This window comes from Carcharhinus amblyrhynchos, chromosome 2 (genome assembly GCF_965287045.1).
Source record: "Carcharhinus amblyrhynchos chromosome 2, sCarAmb.v2.hapA, whole genome shotgun sequence".
Lineage (NCBI taxonomy): Eukaryota > Metazoa > Chordata > Chondrichthyes > Carcharhiniformes > Carcharhinidae > Carcharhinus > Carcharhinus amblyrhynchos.
The window spans coordinates 16,496,582-16,518,819 of NC_137325.1; positions in this window are offsets into that span (position 1 = coordinate 16,496,582).

A 22,238-nucleotide genomic window follows, 5' to 3' on the forward strand; every position below is an offset into this window, starting at 1 on the left:
CTCTGAGTGTAAAAATTGCCCCTCTGGACACTTTTATATCTCTCCCCTCTCACCTTAAACCTATGTCCTCTAGTTTTAGACTCCTTTACCTTTGGGAAAAGATGTTGACTATCTACCCTACGTATGCCCCTCTTATCTTATAGATCTCTATAAGATCACCCCTAAGCCTCTTACATTCCAGAGAGTCTATCCAGCCTCTTCTTATAAGTTCCTCCCACATAGAACATAGAACATTACAGCGCAGTACAGGCCCTTCGGCCCTCGATGTTGCGCCGACCAGTGGAACCAATCCAATGACCCTCTAACCTAAACTATTCCAATGTTATCCATATGCCTATCCACTGACCATTTGAATGCCCTTCATATTCAGCAGGAACTCCTTTGGCCAGGGTGGGGCTAGGGAGGTTGGATAGATTTCACACACATGCATTTCACAAACCTGGTGGGACATTTGAAACTGCAGTTCTGTTCAGTTGGAAGCTATTTTCATCTGTGCCTCTACCAGAACCCCGAAATGCGTGACTTATAACTGTGGGAGAAAACTAATGGACTGTGGCTAGAAAGGTCTGTAACAGTTCTGGGGAGATCAGTACTGTTAAAGAAGTGTTGGAGAAGGACCACAAGCATAATTATAAGGGAGTGGTTGATACCCAAGGGAGTTGGAGGATGGGAACTGCAGCCTTGTAACACCATATCTCTTGGACAGTCTGCTGGAATTAAGATGGCACCACGAGAGGACACAGGTTTAAGGTGCTGGGGAGTAGGTACAGAGGAGATGTCAGGGGTAAGTTTTTCACTGAGAGGGTGGTGGGTGAATGGAATCGGCTGCCATCGGTGGTGGTGGAGGCAAATTCGATAGGGTCTTTTAAGACACTTCTGAATGAGTACACGGGACTTAATAGGATTGAGGGTTATAGGTAAGGCTATTAGGTAGGGATATGATTGGTGCAACTTGTGGGCCGAAGGGCCTGTTTGTGCTGTAGTTTTTCAATGTTCTATGTTCTATCTCATATGCAGGCTGTAGTGGCATGTGAATAGGAGGAACATGTAAGCAGAGGCAGGTGTCAGGTCCAGGTGTTGGGGACTATGTGCATCAGGGAGCAGGATGGCTATAACTTAAAAATGGATCCCTATTTATACCGAATATACCAAACCTGACGGTCATATCTGGACGTAACAGGGAACTGGTGTAGATGGAGGCTGAGAGTCACTCAAGAAATGGTCACAGAGAAATGTGCCACTGCACAGCAAGATCAGGTACACAGTCAACAGATCTCAATGCCCTGCCAGTGCTTCCCACGTGACAGTAGCTCTAAATATTTGCAAGGTTGAATCATTCCAGGGGTAAGGTGCTCCGTGATTAGCACAGCTGCCTCACAGCTTCAGGGACCTGGGTTCACTTCTGGCCTCAGGTGACTATGTGGAGTTTGCATGTTCTCCCTATGTCTGAGTGGGTATCCTCCCATTTCTTCCCACAGTCCAAAGATGGGCAGATTAGGTAAATTGACTATGTGCTACCTTATCTGGTTAGGGTGGAGGGGATGGTCTGAGTGGGATGCACTTTCAGAGAGTCAGTACAGACACAATGGACTAGATGGCCTCTTTTTGCACTGCAGATACTCTATGATTTGAAGGATTCTAAGGATCTGCCACCAGACCCCTGCGGCATTTCAACCTCAGGCTGCAGCCTGCAGATGCATTAAAGCTACTCTGGCCTGGGAGCACAGACCTCCCCATGGAAGTGTTGGCATAGACACAAAGATTTTGTGAAGATAACAGCCTCCCCTTCAGTACAGGGAGCCCTAGACTGCACCCACATCACCATAAGAACACTTAAATCCACTTATGCCATTGTTCAACGATCATTTCCAGATGACTGCCATCCACACAGCACACATGCTTGAAGTGCACTTGATAAACTGGGTTTGATCTTGTCTGATTATTGATCTTCCCTTGAAGCCAATCATCAATGGGGAAGAAATACTGCAAGGAGAATTTCAATCCGTAACCCTTTGAATAGGTTTCCACTGCTGGACACATACTGGCACATCCTTGGTCCTGTGTCAATGACAGATGGATTGCAACGTTACGGTCAGGATCTTTCTCCCACCCCTCGGCGTGTGGGAAGTGGTGCAACGCTCGCTGGTGGCGATATCTTATGGACCCACCGTTGTCTGCAGGATTTCCCATTGAACATACACATTTGCCACTGGGAAACCTGCAGCAGGGGTACGCCATTGGCGGGATGGTATAATCCTGCTGGTGTAGCAAGATGTCAGCAGCAGTCTTCAGTGCAAAAGTTAAGAATTGCCTTCATTCTGTAAACATTTTCATCAAGGGTATCGGTGTAGAAAAGCAGACAGAAACATTTTTTTTTGCAATAGCACTTGCGTTTACAATGTGCTTAGTTGTGATGTATGTAAAGTGATATGAAATGAAACCAGGGTGGGCCTATCAGTGTGCGGGGTGATATGCCGCCCTGCACTCTCAATGCTCCTACGTAGTTCCACTCCACTCCATATTGCCTTGGCTGAGGTGAATGCAGTCCACACACTTGTCATGCTATATTGCACTGAGGGGTATGATGGCTGACTTTGTTATGCAGGGTGACAGCGGCACAAAATGCCATAGATGTGGGGAGGACCAGAAATCACACCAGTGGCTAATGATGGGCAGTCTCAGCTACCGGGATACATGCTGTGGCTGGGGGGAGGGTGGGCTCTGGACAATCCCACCAATTCCATTTTTAAGTTATAGGAATGAAACATAACATGCTGAATTTGTGGTCCCAGTGCCAGAACCAAACAGGTGTCCCTGGCCTGCACTTGCCGGTGGTGTGTTTGGTGGTGCAATCTTCTGTGGGGCAGCCTCTTAAGTGGACATCTCTCTTCTCGCTACCCTATTAAGTACAACGGGTAGATCACTGAGGCTCAGAAAGATGGCACCATCACTGGGAGAAGCAGGTTACACACGATGAGGATGCCTCAATCTGCCTTATCCACCTCACTGGGACACAGAGCCTTCAGCTCCAGTGAGCCCCTGATCTGCTGTAGAAAGGTCAACTCCAATGAGCTGATGGTCTCCTCAATGGGCAGTGGGCCACGCCAGTGGTGGGAAAGTATGGATGCCACAAAAAATGCCTTTAAATTTATTTATTAATGTCACAAGTGGGCTACATTAACACTGCAGGAAAATTACTGTGAAAAATCCCTTAGTCGCCACACTCCGGTGCCTGTTTGGGTACACTAAGGGAGAATTTAGCATGGCCAATGCACCTAGCCAGCACATCTTTCAGACTGCAGGAGGAAACTGGAGCACCCGGAGGAAACCCACACAGACACGGGGAGAACATGCAGACTCCACACAGACAGTGACCCGAGACTGGAATTGAACACGAATCCCTGGTGCTGTGAGGCAGCAGTGCTAAATACTATGTCTCCCACTCCCAAATTGCCCTTGAGGGGGCAGTTAAGAGCTAACCCAATTGCTGTGGCTCTGGACTTGAATGTAGGCCAAACCAGATAAGTACAGCAGATTTCCTTCCCTAAAGGATATTAGCGAACAAGATGGGTTTTTACAACAATTGACAATGCTTTCATGGTCATCGTTAGATTTTTTTTTTACATAAACTCCAGATTTTATTGAATTCAAACTTCACCATCTGAAGTGGTGGGATTTGAACTTGGGTCACCACAGAATTACACTGGGTCTATCGGATGAATAGTTCACTAATAATGCTATCATGCCATCACCTCCCCTAGGGTCTAAGCCAGGGAAACTTCCGTAAGCATGGGCAATGCACTGGCAAGGCATCCTGATGTGATTTCCCCTGTTTTCCCAGCCACCCTTGCTGTTTCTGATCCCTTTTCCACAGGAGTGGGAAAATCCAGACCAGCAAGTTTAATTAAAATATCTTCTTGCCTGCGACACGAGAAATAAAATAGTCTCCTCCCTCTCCATCAAAACCTGAAAAATCTAATTGTTTTCTATTTGTGCTGACAGACTTGTGGATTTTGCCAATTAACATTTTGCAAATTAGGTTAATTGAAAAATAAACTTATCCTCATAACTCAGGCAGAATTAATTGTACAAAAGGTGGTAAGTAAGCTATTGTGCGAGTGGGAATACATTATACCAGACAAATCAGCTCTTGGCATTCATCAGGATTAATGTTAGAATTTCACTACAAATTGTCAGTCAGAATTTTCGACCACATGACTTCTTTCATGGAAACCTGTTGGAAGCTCATAACAAAATAATATAAAACACTGACTGAAATGAGCCTCACAACACCAGGTTAAAGCCCAACAGGTTTATTTGGAATCACGAGCTATTGGAGCGCTGCCCCTTCATCAGGCGAGTCATTTGATGAAGGAGCAACGCTCCAAAAGCCCATGATTCCAAATAAACCTGTTGGACTTCAACCTGGTGTTCATAGAATCTCTACAGATCAGAAGAAGGCCATTCAGCCCACCGAGTCTGCACCGACCACATTCCCACTCAGGCCCTATCCCCATAACTCCACATATTTACCATGCCATTCCTCCTGACACTGAGGGCAATTTAGCATGGCCAATCAACCTAACCCGCACATCTTTGGACTGTGGGAGGAAGCTGGAACATGCAAAGGAAACCCACGCAGACACAGGGAGAATATGCAAACTCCACACAGATAGTGAGCCGAGTTAGAATTGAACCCGGGACCCTGGCGCTGTGAGGTAGCAGTGCTAACCACTGTGCCACCGTGGAGCCCCAAGACATCTTACTGTGCTCACGCCAGTCCAACGCCAGTATCTCCCCATCACTGATGAAATGAAATGAGCTCACCTGTGACAATCTCTACTTGTGCTCAAGGAGGCTTAACCGCACCTCCTTGTTGACAGCGAGGAGGAGGCAGTCTTCAGACTCTGTGTTGTGTCAGCTCCAGTGACCTTGGTGGTCGACATCTGGCTGGTAGTGCCTGAACAGGATCTATCTCGGAGCATGTGTCCAGCCCATGCCTCCTCAGTTGTGTCTTTACCAAATGGCGAGGTCACCGATTCAGAGGTGGAAGAGCTGCTTGTTGTCACTTGGAGTGCCCTGAGAGGAGACTGTGAGATGATAAGCAGCTCGTCCACCAGTGTGAGGTCAGCTTGGACCTCCCTGATTGACGGGCACCAAGCAGAGAGACTAGATACCTCGTCCAACTCTCACAGTGGCAGTGATCTACTGCATTCAGTGTGAGGGATTGCAGATCCAAAAGTGATCCCATGAAATCCACAACAAAAATGAAAAATGCTGGAAAATCTCAGCAAGTCTGACAGCATCTGTGGAGTCAGAATAGAGCTGATATTTCGAATCTGGATGACTTCTTGTGCCTCTGACGAACGGTCACCCTGAACCAAAATGTTGGCCCTGTTCTCTCTCCATAGACACTTCCAGACCTGCTGAGATTGTCCAGCATTTCATATTTGTTTTTCAGATTCCAGCATCCATAGTATTTTGCTTTTATCCCATGAAATCCGCTTTTTGATCACGGAGCTGTGTCTCCATCAGATGTCCCACACTCTCAATGGAGGAAGCTCGGTACTCAGGATCAATGCAGCCCTCAAGCTCAGTTGAAGGTAGGGCACTGGGGAGAGTACAGGTTCATAGCTCCTTGAAGGTGGAGTCATAGGTGGACAGAGTGATAAAGAAGGCATTCAGCATGCTTGGTTTCAGTGGTCAGAACATTGAATATAGGAGTTGGGACGTCTTGTTGAAGTTGTACAAGACCTTGGTAAGGCCACACTTAAAATACTGTGTACAGTTCTGGTCACCCTATTATAGAAAGGATATTATTAAACTAGAAAGAGTGCAGAAAAGATTTATTAGGATACTACCAGGACTTGATGGTTTGAGTTATAAGAAGAGGCTGGGTGGACTGGGACTTTTTTCTCTAGAGTGTAGAAGGGCTGAAGGGAATCTGATAGAGGTCTATAAAATAATGAGGGGCATAGATCAGCTAGATAGTCAATATCATTTCCCGAAGGTAGGGGAGTCTAAAACAGAGGGCATAGGTTTAAGGTGAGAGGGGAGAGATACAGAAGTGTCCAGAGGGGCAATTTTTTCACGCAGAGGGTGGTGAGTGTCTGGAACAAGCTGCCAGAGGCAGTAGTAGAGGTGGGTACAATTTCGTCTTTTAAAAAGTGTTTAGATAGTTACATGGATAAGATGGGTATAGAGGAATGTGGGCCAAATGCAGGCAATTGGGATTAGCTTAAGGGTTTTAAATAAAAGGGTGGCATGGACAAATTGGGCCGAAGGGCCTGTTTCCATGCTGTAAACCTCTATAACTCTATGAATCTAAGCTTGACATGGACTCCTCCATGATAGATACCATGGCACGTAAATCCTCACAGATATCTTCCAAACCTTCCCGGGCATTCCACTGAACAACCAGCATCTTCAACTGATGGATGACTCCAGAGGTTCATCATTTGCCTCAGACTCAGCATGGATCTGGTCTCAAGCAGGATTCTGAAAATCGGTTCCCGGGGCATTCTCTGTTTTCTCTCAGCTCCTCGGGCGAGTATACGTTTGAACTCTAAATACATTTGAACTTTGAGTATTTTGAAATTGCACTTTATGATTTAACCGGACGTATGCTCAGGTAGGGAAAGAATAGCTTGTAACTATTAACGAGAAAAATGATCAGTAAAATGTTTTAAAATTTTGGAAGGCACAAAACAGACGGTTGTCTACTAAAATTTGGAATTGAATACTAGGGCGGCACATTGGCACAATGGTTAGCGCTGCTGTTTCACAAGACAGGGGTCCGATTTCCAGCTTGGGTCACTGTCTGTGCAAAGTCTACACATTTTCCCTGTCTCTGCGTGGGTTTACTCAAGGTGCTCCGGTTACTTCCCACAATCCGAAAGATGTGCTGGCTCGATGCATTAGCCATGTTAAAGTCTACCTCAGTGTATCCGAACAGGCTCGCAGAACGGTATTCCCCATTGGCCTCGGGTGCGATCTTACGAGCCTCGGGCAGCTGTGCCAGTAAAATCAGGGCTGATGTTTGCATCTGGATGACCTGTCATCAGAGGCACAAAGGGTTATCCAGACTCAAAATGTTGGCTCTATTCTCTCCCCACAGATGCTGCCAGGCCTGCTGAGATTTTCCAGCATTTTCTGCTTTTGTTATGGATTTCATGGGATTGCTTTCGGACCTGCAGTCCTTCACACTGGCAAGGGATTTTCACAGTACCTTCATTTCAGTGTTAATGTAACCTACTTGTGACAGTAATAATTAAAATGAACTAAAAAGGCCAACCTTATATTTTCTTCCATAACATTTAGTTTTTAACGCAAGTCAAATTTATTTGGGCACAGAGACAAGCATACAGAATCTTTTTTAGAGGCATTTCCTCTATTATGTGCATGAGATCTTTTACTGTTCACCAAATGATGCTTCACTTTAATGAATTATCTCAACCATAATGGCTACAACATTGCATTATCCCCCAGTCACTTCACACGCGTATTGCAGTATCAGAGAAAGAATCACAAGCCCCTTGCAGGCCTTGAAGCGACAACCTTCCAGGTCTAAAATAAAGAAGCCAGCTAGCCGAGCCAGCTGGAGACAAATGAAAATGTTAGAGATTTACTTTTCATCCTGGCGGCAAGCTTTCCAAATATATCTCTCGGACATCTGGCAGGTAATTTCATATCTGCCATGCTTTTGCTTTGAAATCACAGCCTACACACGTCATATTCGAAGGCTTTGGCAATTGTTTCCTCTCTACTTTCCTAAATTGCTCGCCGAGCCAGGAGTCTGAGTAAGTATAACCCCTGGTCCCAGCTGGTCCCCTGGTCCCATCTGCAGCTCTGTTGCAAGCCTGATTATAAGGTGTTTGTAGCGCAGCAAAATAGTGTGTTGCGGTTGAATTGGATGTTAAAGGATATTAATGGAAATGAGGCCAACATCCCTGGTATGGCATGTACCTGCCTGTAATCTCTGATGCCAACCACACCTTCACATCCATTTCAATGTTGGTGTCAGGCATTGGAGCGTTCATCCCATTTGGCTGCCACTTCAGGGGAGTTGGAAGATGAGGCATTAGATAGATTGTCTCTTCCAATCCAGGGCTGTGTTAACATCACTCTGGGAAACTACAAGTCAGCTTGTCATTGGAAAAATGTTAGAAACGATTATTAAAGAAGGTATAGGGTAATCTCAAGGTAATCAGTCAGAGTTAATGTGGATTGATGAAAGTAAAATCATGTTTGACTAACTTATTGGAGTTCTTGATTTTGATTTGATTTGATTTATTATTGTCACATGTATTAGCCATACAGTGAAAAGTATTGTTTATTGCACGCTATACAGATGGAGCATACTGAGAAGAAAAGGAGAGAGTGCAGAATGTAGTATTACAATCATAACTAGAGTACAAAGAACGATCAAATTAATGCAAGGTAGGTCCATTCAAAAGTCTGATGGCAGCAGAGAAGAAATTGTTCTTGAGTCAGTTGGTACGTGATCTCAGACTTTAGTATCTTTTTCCCGACGGAAGAAGGTGGAAGACAGAATGTCTGGGGTACCTGAGGTCCTTGATTATGCTGGCTGGAATTTCTTCAGCCAGGGACTGATGAATCTGTGGAACTCTTTGCTGCAGAAGGCAGTGGAGGCCAGGTCATTGAGTGTCTTTAAGACAGAGATAGATAGGTTCTTGATTGATAAGGAGATCAGGGGTTATGAGGAAAAGGCAGGAGAATAGGGCTGAGAAAAATATCAGCCATGATTGGATGGCGGAACAGACTCAATGGGCCAAGTGGCCTAATTCTGCTTCTATGTTTTATGGTGTTTTGGTCTTATCTAAAATGGATCTGGGACAACAGAATCCACGATTGCTAATGGCATGCCAACTCATTGCCAGCTCATTTGCAGGATTGAAGCTTGTGGTCACCGTGTGGAGTAATGTGCCTCAGCAGATGTGCTCAGAAGCATGAACTAAAGTTGCCTGCATTACTTAAAGTCTGCTCACCCATCCTACAAGGAGCAGCACTGTGGCTGGAGCTGACAGTGAAATTCCTACGTGCAAGTCAGTCTGATGTGGAAAGCGGCTGAATAATGGCACTGTTGTGAAATAAGTTGCATGGGAATGTCAGTGGGCCGGGCATTATAAATGACCTTGAGGGACAATTGGAAGTGTTTCAGGAATGGCAAATTATCAAGGCATTTGGAGGTCGAAATAATTTCGCACAATGTTTGAAGGAGTTAACAAAACGGTTCGAATGACACTCGATAATTTCACAGTGGCAAGGGTTATAGATGGAGTTGCAATTTCAAAACGTGGAAAGCAGCAGTTCAAGAATGCAGCTCACCGTCACCTTCTCTAGGGCAATTAGGGATGGGCAATAAATGTTGGCCTAGCCAGTGGTGCTCACCTCCCAAGAACAAATGTTTAAAAAATTACAAATATTGCAGAGGAAAGACAGATATGTTTTGGGATGAGGGTATGTTTCATGGGCAGAATTTTCCTAAAATTGTTGTATCAGGCAAGAAAAGAAAAGCTGTGCGAGGCCACCCCCTCCCCCCACCCCGTCTCCCACCATAGACATTGGGATCCTCCACAGACATGCCCCCCCCACAACTTCCCCAGTGGACAAGGGGAACATCTCCAGCCCCAGCACACAGGAGTGTGAACCCCCACCTTCACTCAAAGATCGGGGCACACCCTCACCCTCCTCATCAAGCAAGTATTAGAGTGACCCGAACCTTCTCTCTCTGCTGGCATCGGGGTACCCCTCTCCCCATTTACTGGCACTGCCCACCTTCACAGTCTCCAGCCCACATCAATGCATGCACAACCCATTCCCCCCCCCCTCCATTAATCATTGCCCCTCCTCACACACATAAGGGGTACCCCTCCTCCCAATGGCATTCTTCAGACTGCCCACCCCTGTCATTCCAGCACTGCCCAAGTTGGCACTGCCAGTGCCAGGGCACTGCGCAGCTGCATCTCTCTCCAACCGGGGGCTACACTCATCACCATGCCCTTGACATGGAAGAAAAATTTCTTCACCCAGAAAGTGGTGAATGTATGGAATTCACTGCCACAAGAGGTAGTTGAAGCCAAAATGTTGTGTGGTTTCAATAAGAAATTAGATATAGCTCTTGGGACTAAAGGGATCAAGGGATCTGGGGGGAAGTGGAGGTCAGGATATTGAATTTGATGATCAGCCATGATCATAATGAGTGGCAGAGCAGGCTCGAAGGGCCAAATGGCCTATTTCTAATGTCTTGCTTCTAGTTTCTATCACGAGTGGTTCTCATTTTAAATAACTATTAGCGACTTGCACCGACAGGGTGTCATGCTGTGGGGAGAAGGGTGGGGAGATGGGGCGTTGTTGGTGTGGGGGTGGGGGGAGGAAATAATACAACGTGACTGGATGCTACGGTGTCAAGCTGTTTAATGATATTTAAATATATTTAAGATCACGGAAATCAAGCGCACGCCCTTTCTGGAGGCGAACCTAATCACGTTACTGGTGGAGGGATTGGGGGGTGGGGCGGTGTGAGGATCTGAAATCTCGCTGGAGCAAATCCCATTCTGGCCCTCCGGCGAGATTTCGCTGCCACAAAGGGATTTGAACCCACGACCCGCTAAATTCTGATCCCTCTTTCAAGAGTTAACATTCTCTACTTCAGCCCACCTCCCCAATCACCCCACACACTCAGCCAGCCCCGCTCAACCAGCTGGAAGGGAAAGCAGGTGAGAAATCGTGCCACAGCACTGGCATCTTTCCTCAACTTCACTTTGCCTTTGTGTGTGGCTTCCTCAGGAAAGTGGTGACTTCACCCTCTACTAGCTCCGAGATAAGGTAGGAGTTAATGACATATTTAGCAGCGCTTGTGGCCAAGGTGTGTGACGGCATCTTGCTTTAATTGAATCACTTTATGTGAAGCAAAAGCAATACCTAATGCAAATTATAAATCACATTATATCCCTGGACTTAAGATTCCAGTTTCACATTTACTCTAAGTGGCAGTTTTCTTTTCTTCTCTTGACACTTCGGACTGCTGCGGATTAGCTGTGATGAGGGGAGCTGCTGTGGATACAATCAATACTCAATAATTGTAAGAGCCTATACAACAGTTATTTAATTCCTTTTTGAGCTGCCGTTGGGTCAAGTGCATGTATTGAATTGTCTGCTGAGTGGACTAATTCATTTTCCAAAATGTATGTTGTACAGTGCAGCGCATATTCATTATCTTCATAACATGTAGTCATTCCTTAAATCGTCAAGATAAGTAGTGGAAACCTTGCTCAGGGCTCCTGGCAAGGACCCAGAGAATCTTCCTTTGAAAACTTTGCTTTTTGCTAAGAGAGATTGATATGGCGTATTTTTAATTCTTCAGTCAGGGGTGGCACAGTGGTTAACACTGCTGCCCCACAGCCCCAGGGACCCAGGTTCGGTTTCCGGCCTCAGATCACTGTCTGCTTGGAATTTGCACATTCTCCCCATGTCTGCATGGGTTTCTTCCAGGTGCTCTGGGTTCGGTGCATTGGCCATGCTAAATTGACTGTACTGTCAGGGGGATTAGCAGGGTAAATATATGGGATTATAGGAATAGGATGGGATTGTGGTTGGTGAAGACTTGATGGGCTGAATGGCCTCCTTCTGTATTGTAGAATTCTATGATTCTATGATTTTCTCTGGCTTGACTCTCCTTTCTTGGAGGCAATGGCTCTTTGCTGAGGTACAATTCCATGACTATCACTGAAATTCAGATACCTTGCACTGACTTATTTATGGCTGGAATGTCCCAGCCATTCACACTGTTGGGAGTTTCCAATCCTGCCAATGGAGCACTCCCACCGCAGGTTTTCCGGCAATGAGGGATGCATTCAGTGGGAAACCCTGTTGACAATGGCAGGGCTGGAAGATTCTGCCGCCTCCACCACCACGAAACACGAGGCCGGTTGTGCGGAATATCCCACCCTATTTGTGGGACTCGGATTTCACGTGTAATATTCAGCTCCTGAACAGTTCATCCTGCCCAACCAGACCAAATGTGCATATGTGCTCCACACAACAAAGAACCTTGGACAGCACAGCACAGGAACAGGCCCTGCGAACAAAACGCCAAATTAAACTAATCTCTTCTACCTGCACTTGGTCCATATCCCTCTATTCCTTGTTTATTTATGTGCTTATCTAAAAGCCCCTTAAACACCACTATTGTATCTGCCTACACCACCAGCCCTGGCAGCATGTTCCAGACACCTACAACTCCCTGTAAAAAAACTTATCTCTCATATTTCCTTTGAACTTTCCTCCTCTCATCGTAAGTGTGTGCCCCCTGGTATTAGATATTTCAACCTTGGGTAAAAGATTCTGACAGTCAACTCTATCTATGCCTCCTGTGATTTTATAGATTCCTCCCCTCCTTCTCATCTCCCTCCATTGGCATCACCTTCTATCCTTCTCCCTCATATGCTCCTCTGGCTTCCTCTTAAATGCGTGTATACTATTGACCTCAACTATTACCTGTGGTAGTGAGGTTCACATTCTCACTAATCTCTGGCTGCAGAAACTGAGTTGGGTTATTCTGGCTCTTGGGCTGGGGTAGCAGGAGGAGGGGGAGGAAGGAAAATGACGGGGAGGGAGCGGGGTATTGGGCAGGAGGGGGTCACATCAGAATGGCTTCCTGATGCATTCCCGCTGTTGGGAAACATTCCAACAGTGGAGCTGGTAGCAGGACTGCAAGTGGACAACTAATTAAGGGGATTACAGCCCCAATTAGGGGCCAATTTTATGGTGTTGCTGGAATTGTCTCACTAATAGGCTAGTCCTGCTGCCACGTGTGGAGAATACCAGCTCATTGGAAGTGGGCTGCATGCTTCTGTCACCCTGTCATCTAGGGAAATCAACAAAGGGTGCAGAAGGACAAACACGTTGGGCGAATTTCACAGTAACTTCATTGCAGCGTTAATGTAAGCCTTACTTGTGACACTAATGAATAAATAAATAACATTAAATTTTCCACCCTCTCACGTGGCATGTTTTGTCGTGGCAAAGGCATCTCACCATTAACCACTGATGGCATCTTCTGGTTCAACCACTACCTGTGAGTTTTTCCATTGTTTGTACCCTCTGCTGCTGGGGAATCCACAGCGGGTGGTTGCTGTCGGCAGGAATGGAAGATCCCGCTGGCGTCAAACCTGGCATAAAAAAAAAGCTAATTGCTGTGGAGCTAGACTATGTGCAGACTGTTCTTTCTGGAGTTTGGTGTACATTTTAGTAGCTGGCAGGTATTTGAGTTTTCAGATGCACTATGGACAAGTTGAGCCTGAAGGAAGGTTAGTCAGAGCACTGGGAGAAAAATATTAACACAATTAGCAGAATTTACTATTTGAAGAGAATCTCCTACTCTCACCGCCAATAACTCTCTTCATTCCTATTGCACCTTCAGGCTCCTCCTGCTGTCATTTGGGTTGTTTTGTTGCTGTCTGGCGTTTTTCACCTTCAGGCTCTCAATCAAGTTGCCTTGTGGCAGGGCGCAGTTATGAAAGATGAAATATGACAGAATAATCAAGGAATCCTGATTATTCATTGAGGTTCACATTCTCACCAGTCTCTGGCTACAGAAACAGACTTGGGCTACTTTGGCTCTTTGAGGTGATTCATTTTGGTACGACAAACTTGAATGCGGATTACAGGGTCAACGACAGGGTTCTAAGGAATGTGGAGGAACAGGGAGATCTTGGGGTTCATATCCGCATATCTCTTAAAGTTGCCACTCAAGTGGATGGAGCCATGAAGAAGGCTTATAATGTGTTAGCGTTTATTAACAGGGGGTTTGTGTTTAAAAGCCGTGGGGTAATGCTGCAACTATACCGGACGTTGGTGAGACCACATTTGGAATATTGTGTTCAGTTCTGGTCACCTCATTATAAGAAGGATGTGGAAGCATTGGAGAGAGTGCAGAGGAGATTTATCTGGTTTGGAGGGTAGGTCTTACGAAGAAAGGTTGAGGGAGCTGGGGTTTTTCTCTTTGGAGCAGAGGAGGATGAGAAGCGACTGAATAGAGGTTTATAAGATGATGAGATGGATGGATAGAGTGGACGTGCAGAGACTATTTCCTTGGGTGGTTGTAGCTGTTACTAGGGGCATAACTATAAGGTTCATGGTGGGAGATATAGGAGGGATGTCCGAGGTAGATTCTTCACCCAGAGAGTGGTTGGGGTGTGGAATAGACTGTCTGCTGTGATAGTGGAGTCAGACACTTTAGGAACTTTCAAACAGTTATTGGATAGGCACATGGAGCACACCAGAATTATAGGGAGGGGATAGCTTGATCTTGGGTTTGGACATAGCTCGGCACAACATTGAGGGCCGAAGGGTCTGTACTGTGCTGTAATGTTCTATGTTCTATGAATCATAGAATAGAATAGAACCACAGAATCCCTACAGTACAGAAGGAAGCCATTTGGCCCATCAAGCCTGCACCAACAACAACCTCACCCAGGCCCTATCCATGTTCCTACACATATTTACTCAGACACTAAGGGGCAATACAGCATGGCCAATCAACCTAACCCGCACATCTCTGGGGCGTGGGAAGAAACCGGAACACCTGAAGGAAGCCCACGCAGACATGGGGAGAATGTGCAAACTCTGCACAGGCAGTTACCAAAGGCTGAGATTGAACCCAGGTCCCTGGCACTGTGAGGCTGCAGTGCTAATCACTGTGCCACCGTGCTATTAAAGCAGAGCAGGAGGAAATGAAACCTCTTGAACTATCTGAGTAGCAGCAAAAGAAAAGAGAGTGTCCTGAATGTTAAGCAAGGAACCTGCTTATGGACTTCTTAAGCAAATTTCCATGAATGTTTTGGCTTATATCAACCTGGCACATCAGTAAACCATGCATATATTTAAATGTTATTTAATGTTATCTGCAGATAACATTAACTTTTGGTTGCAGCCATCAATTTCTGCAGTGGAAATACCACCCACCTATGAAATAAATGGAGAGAGCACTGTGGTAGGGTTAGAATACCTTTCCATGGATTTTAACAAAGTCATTGTAGTCTTAAGTAGGTTAACTTTATATATTTACTAACTACAAGAGCTACAAGTAATTATGTACCTATTTATAGAAAAGTGTTCAAGCTAAGGGTTGTCCCCATTCTTAGTAGTACACACAGTTCTGTCCAACACTGAATGGCTCCTTAGGTGCATGTCATTTGTTCTCTTATGTTGCTGCATGAGTGATACTGCTTTCAGTCCCATGTTAACTCTTATATGTGCCACATCTTTATACCACACTGGCAATGGATTTTCTCTCCATTTCTCAATCACGTTGGAAAAGTGGATGCTTCCTGTCAGAAAATTGACCTTCCACACACCTGACAAAGGGACACCCTTTCCGAAAGCTTGTGGGATTACTACCAAATAAACTGGTTGGACTTAAACCTGGTGTTGTGAGACTTCTTACTGTGTTTACCCCAGTCCAACGCCGGCATCTCTACATCAGAAAATTGAATGCCATTGGGCCGTTTCGCCGCAGGGATATCACAGCTGATCTTACCGCCTCTCGCATCCAACATCCAGATCTACAGGCTGAGCAGGCGTCGCGCCAGACAGGATAAGATTGAAAGTCCCTGGCCCATTTATTACTTGCGGATTCGCTCAGGACATCACTCAGTGTCGATTGAAGCTTAAACCTTACAGATTTAGGCAACTCAGGCACTCATTGATAAATCAGGTGCATCCAGTTACTGCAGTTTTCAATGGCAAATTGCAAAGAGTAGTATTTTGGATTAAAGTGTCTAGGATAAGTCACGGTGCTGCCTTTTCTGCTTGGAATTTAATGATTGTTTATTGCAGGTGACTTTTCCTCTTCTCGATAAATGAGTGCACCTAATGGATTCTAAAGGCAGCAATCGCGGGTCAGTCAAAATTAATAAAACACCCTGACATTTGATTATCATGGAGATGCGTTGTTCGGTTACTAAAATGCATTCTTTGTGCGTTTCCGGTTTGACAGATTGCTCTCAGCTGTCATAACAAGGCAACAGCTCAGCTGGAGTTAAGGAAAGCAAAAGAACGTAATTCAGCTGCCCGTAACTTCATTTGATAAGCATCGTCGCACATGTCCGTCAGGACATGTTAATCATCGACTAGCCAGAACAGTACAGCAGCAGTTTTCTGTTGGGATCTCGCTGACAAGTGGATCAATGTCAAGGCGACATCACTCCATTTCATTTGTTGCCCAAGTTTCACCTCCCTAGGACTTGCATCCCATTCTGTGCCCTGTTATCCGAGGGATGAGCCATTGATTTGTGTTTTGGATTTGGGCTTGTGAAGCCTTGGTATTTGGAGCTGAATCTCAAGTCTGGTCACTGGAGGGGAAACATTCACAATGCCCCCTGACCTGTCAGGAAAATTGGATGCCTTCCCATATTCCCATCAGGGATGTTACTCAAGACAAAGTGCACAGCCTGAGTTCGACCCTGGACTGCCGAGGCTACCTTGCCTACCTTGCTTGAGTCTGGCAACAGTCCAACAGGAGAGACCTTGCCAGCCAGAAGTCACTGGATGAATACTCCACTGTGAGAATATTGGTAATCATGCGGTTGGGCCTATTTTCTGAAATTAGACTTTGAGGTGCCCTCCGTCACTGGAACATCAGCCAAAACTTGCCCTGTTGGGTTTCCCATGAGGATTTCTCTAGGAAACATTCCTTTGCCTTTGTTTGATCCACAGAACCTGCAGCAGCACAGAGGGAGGCCTTAGCAGCTACCTTCAGTCATAGGTAAATTAGAAAATTCAAAGCTTTAATATGGACAGAGAATCCTTTTGTTTCCTGTACCTTGATATGAAGCCAACGGCCCAGTACTGGCTGGATGCTACCGTGCTTTCCTTTGCAATATGCTTAATCAGCAATTGCAAATAAATAGCGCTAGACAGATTAGCTGTGAAAGACTTTGTAGAGAAAATGACATGATTCTCGACAGTGATGCAGTATTTCTTAATAACTGTCTCCTAATGATCAAAGCTACCTTTGCATAGAGAATGTATTTACACTCTATCCTGCAAAGTGAAACTAATCTAATAAAAAGATCTACAGTAGGCAAGAATCAGCAAGTCAAAAATATTCTATTTTTGAACCCATGCGCCAATTATTCCCAAGTTTGCACTAGTTTTGAGAAGTTTTTTTCAGAACATGTATTGTCTCAAACACAATTGGAGATGGTCAAGTGTAAATTCTGCTATGAATCAGTGCATTTGGGGCAAATGCAGGTGCTCTATAGACATTGTGCTTAGAAAAGAGGAACTAAAACCTAACATGAGCGGCTAATTGATCCAACCAGACAAATGTTTATCAACATTGTGGTTAGGAGCAAGGCCAGCACTCGAGAAGTATTCAACCATGAAGGGAAAGAAAAGCAAACAAAGCCCCTGGCTAGTGGGTAATTGATCCAACCTGTCAAACGAAGGCTAGTTAAAGGCAATGAAGCAGGAAATTGAATGAGCACAAAGCTTTTTGAGGCTTTCAAGGCTCAGAGACCTGAAAAAATAGCATTGAAAGAATGGGGCTGAGTGAGAAAGTCTGGTAGAATGTGGAGGTCCATGGGGTTTACTGGAATGTGTCAACAATGAACAGTCTGATCTGCTCTGGGGCTCTCAGCACAGATCAAAGTGGCCAGGCTGCATCTGCTGTTCATTCAGGATACATAAGAGAATTCCCCTAGTGAAACTGACATCTCCTGTCAGTCTGAGGACTTCAAAGGGATGTGCTCACACCTAGGGCTTCTGAGAGAGAGAAAGGGCTAGCCATTCTGCAGAATGGAATGGTACTGTGAGACTTCCAAGTGTCCATATGACATGGATATCAAAGTTATCAGAGTACTTCAAGGATTCCACAGTACAGACACAAATCAGACTGAAATCTACTTAAGATTAGCATGCTAAGAGTATTTTACACTTTCCACAGGCTAGAAATGGCACTCCAGCCATAGGACACCCATCCTGATGGAGAGTTCTGAGGTCACCCCTTTCCCCCAACCCTTGCCCGCCCAACACATAGGTCCTTTGGGATACCCGCTCTTGCACGCTGGCAACTGCAGGAAGTATATAGGCACAACACTTACCTCCTTGCCCCTCTTGGAGCCTGAGTCATCAAGTCCAGGTTTGTCATGATCCATATCAAATCCCGCCTGGTGGACTTCCCAGTGGGAAGGGGACTGCAACATACTGGGAGGCTGGAAAGCCTGGTGATGACATTTAAACGTCTTTTTACCCATATCAATTCCCACCTTCTCTGGATGGGAATCTGATCAAGGGCAGTGAGCTGGCCAGGAGAATAACAATGGGTCTGACACCCAGCACGATTCCCATTTTAGCCCCAGTGCCCGACTCACATTAGAAGCTAGTGACCCCAGGGGAAGGGTGGTTGGATCAGGGTTGGCCCAGGAATTGCTGTGGGAGCTGTGATCAGGCCGTAGGGGGTGCTGTAGGGGCAGCATTGCCGGGACCCCGGGCTGGCCAGCGATTGAGCCGGCCTGCAAATGGGGAGTCTGACAGATCGGGACCACTGCGCACGTGCAGAGTTCTGGAACAGTCAAAGTCCGGCACGAATAGCGCCCCATCGCCACACCCCTCCCCACCTCCCGGGTTATTAATGATATCCATGACTGGGACTTCTGCAGCGCACAGAGTGCAGAAATTCAAGTGAGAAGCTGAACAGACAAAACAATTAAGATTTAGAACAGTTTTCCCACCAGTTCAGCACTTCTGGGAGATTCACGCCCAATATTTCAGTTCTCACCGTCCATGGTAAATTTAGCTCGGTCAATGCACCTAACCAGCACTTCTTCCGGACTGTGGGAGAAAACCAGAGCACCCGGATATGGGGAGAACGTACAGACTCCACACAGATAGTGACCAAGCCAAGAATCAAACCTAGGTCCCTGGCACCTAACCACTGAGCTGCCTTATGGTCATACTGCAGAAGGAAGTACAACCGAGTGCAATTTACACTGGACAGCCTGGCACACTGAGATCATAAGTTGATAAGACAGAGAAGCAGCAATAGACCATTCAGCCCGTTGAGTTTGTTCTGCCATTTAACAAGATCATAACTGACCTGATACGATAATCCTCAACTTCACTTTCCCGTCTCACTCCCATACCATCAATTCCCTTACTGGTTAAATCTCTGACTCTCTCAGCCTTGAACATACTTAATGACCCAGTCTCTGCAGACCTCTGCAGCAAAGAGTTCATTAATCTGTGGGAGTTTGCACATTCTCCCCGTGCTTGCGTGGGTTTTCTCCAGGTGCTCCGGTTTTCTCCTACACCCCAAAGATGTGCTGTTAGGCTGATTGGCAGTAATAAATTGTCCCTAAATTAGTTTCCCTCAATGTGGATGGCCATAAAACATTAGACAAGGGTCATGGGTGGAGGGGGGGACTGGTGGTGTTGGGATGGCGGCGTGGGCTCTTTGGGCTGAAGGGCCTGTTTCCCGGGCTGTTTTTGTTCTTTGTTCTTTGTTGCCATGGGGGCAAGCCTGGCACTGTCAGGCTGACACTGCTCAAGGATCACCCACTCCTTACCCCCAAACTCCTGTGGGGGTCTCAATGGCCTCTGTTCACTCCAACAGGATTATCCCCTTGTTCCCCATTAATGGGGAGCAACAGTAAACCATGTTGGAGTGAACCACTCCTGGCAGGAGCAGGGGAGAGATGCTAGTGGGCCCAGAGACTTCAGTCCCTGGCCTGCTATTGAAATGGAAGTCATGAAATTACATCAGAAACGTTTAGCTGGGAGACTTGGAGGTCGAGGCGCCCAACAGGAAGCCCGCGAAACGGCCTCCGCTGATGTCCCTGGCCCACTGCACTGTTCTAGCAATTCTAGCACTATTCTAGAATTGCCCCCCAATTCTTTTAAATTCTAAGCATCTTGTGTGTGGCTTGCTAGCAAAGATATTGTTCAAAGCCTTTATCCCCTAAATTGTCAATACTTTATCACGGACCATGCCCGTTAATTTAGTTATTGGTTTTGGTTCAATTGGAATTTGACTACCTATAGACAGGTGGATATTCCCACCAGCGGAGTTTTCCAGTCCCGCCGAAGTCAGTGGACTTTTGAATAGGTCGCCACATTTACCAGCCCCATCCCGCCCAAAACAGGATGATGGAATTCATGTCTCTTGAAAGGAAAATGTTTATTTTGCAGTGTCTTTCATTGTCTGACTTTGCACAATTGTATATTGTTCATTGGATCATGGCTTATGCTGAGCTTAGCACAAAATATCTGATTTGATACTCATCCAAAGCAGAAAATTTAAATTTATAGGACTTTAAATCCAGCCTTAGCATAACTAATTAACCAATTACTATTTCTTCAAATATAACTTAATTAAAGTACACCAGTTTGTCATTATCCATTCCTGGCTGTTTCATTTTTTTTAATTTACCCATGGGTGTCACTGGTGCAGAAGGAAATGGGTTAATGAACTTTGTAATACTTAAAGATTTGTGCAAAGCATTGCAAGAATTGTTTTTGCATTCATGTAACTTTGTATGTCAGTTGACGTGTTTGTGCGAGCTTGTAACCTTGTATACTGGCTAAACAAACCGTAGGTGTTGTGATGCGATAACGGCTAATCACACTAGAGGAACAGAACAGAGGCGGCCTTGGGACAGCCACGATTACAGCGGACTACGCAAAGGATGAAACTGCTGAGGCAGCAACAACCACATGATAAATGACGAACCAAGACAGACATCCTGGAGAACTGCAGATGTGACTAGGGGCGGGAACCAGGATGTATAAAGATCTACTCTTACTTGTGTTCGGGGAGAAGTCTGGTGAACCGCTTTAGGAACCGGACTTCTCCCAAAAGCTTTTGTAATAAACCTGCTGTACTTTGGCTCATGACTAGTTTCAGAGGTTTTATTTACCGACAGCACTGGCTAGCCAACATTTGTTGCCCATCCATAGTTGCCTTTAAACTGAGAAGCTTGCCAGGCTATTTCAGAGGGCACTTGAGAGTCAACCACATTGCTGTGGCTCTGGAGTCACGTGTAGGCCAGACCTGGTAAGGATGGCAGATTTCCCTCCCTAAAGGGAACCAGATGGTTTTTTTCTGAGAATTGACAATGGTCATCAGAAGATTCTTAATTCCAGATTTTTTTTGATTAGATTCAAATTCTACCATCTGACATGGCGGGATTCGAACCTGTATCTCCAGAGCATGAGCTGAGTTTCTGGATTAATAGCCCAGCAATAATACCACCAGGCCATCACCTCCACTAATTATGTAATGACCCTCAATTAATATATGTGAGTGATTATTAAATACAGAACACAAAAATGGCTTTTCTTTGTGCTAGCAGAAACTGACATTTTTGACCTTGTTAGCTTGCTAGAGTGAATGCAATATGAAATTTATCCATAAAGAATATATAGGTTTTCAAGAAGTCAGCCCACCTCACGTGTAATACTTCAAAAGATGGAATCATAATTCCAAACTTAAAAGTGTGAATGTTCACAATGCCAAAATAAATGGCCCTCTAGTGCAAACTATTCTTTTTTAATAATGATTATCTTCAACAGCATGGTTATTTAAAAAGGAACATTAAAGTTCTCCCAAGATGGCATGTGTTCTTCCCAAATATCAGAATGCAGCTCTTCATAGGTGTTACAATATGTAGATGTATAGTGATTGTGGAAAAATATTTTGACAGACTATAAGGGATGAGCAAGTGGATGAATGATGTTGAGTGAAGAATGGGCACTGTGCTAGGAACCTGATTGAGTTGTAAGCATTCATGGGAGGATAGAAAGTACTTTAAAACCATCACTGGAAATCTACTGCCTCGCCTGCCATGGAATCGGAACAGCACTGTAGGGGTTCTCTGATTCTATGGTTCACTGCATGTTAGTAGGTTCAATTCTTTGCACCAATGCTTGCTTGTGATCAATTGCGAGGTCTGTCTGTCCCAAAACAAAGTAAGTTAAAAAGTTAAAATATATTTATTAGTCCCACCAGTAGGCTTACATTAAAACTGCAATGAAGTTACTGTGAGAATCCCCTAGTTGCCACACTCCGGCACCTGTTTGGGTACGCTGAGGGAGAACTTAGCATGGCCAATGCACCTAACCAGTGTGTCTTTTGGACTGTGGGAGGAAACCAGAGCATCCAAAGGAAACCCACACAGACATGGGGAGAATGTGCAGATTTGGCACAGACAGGA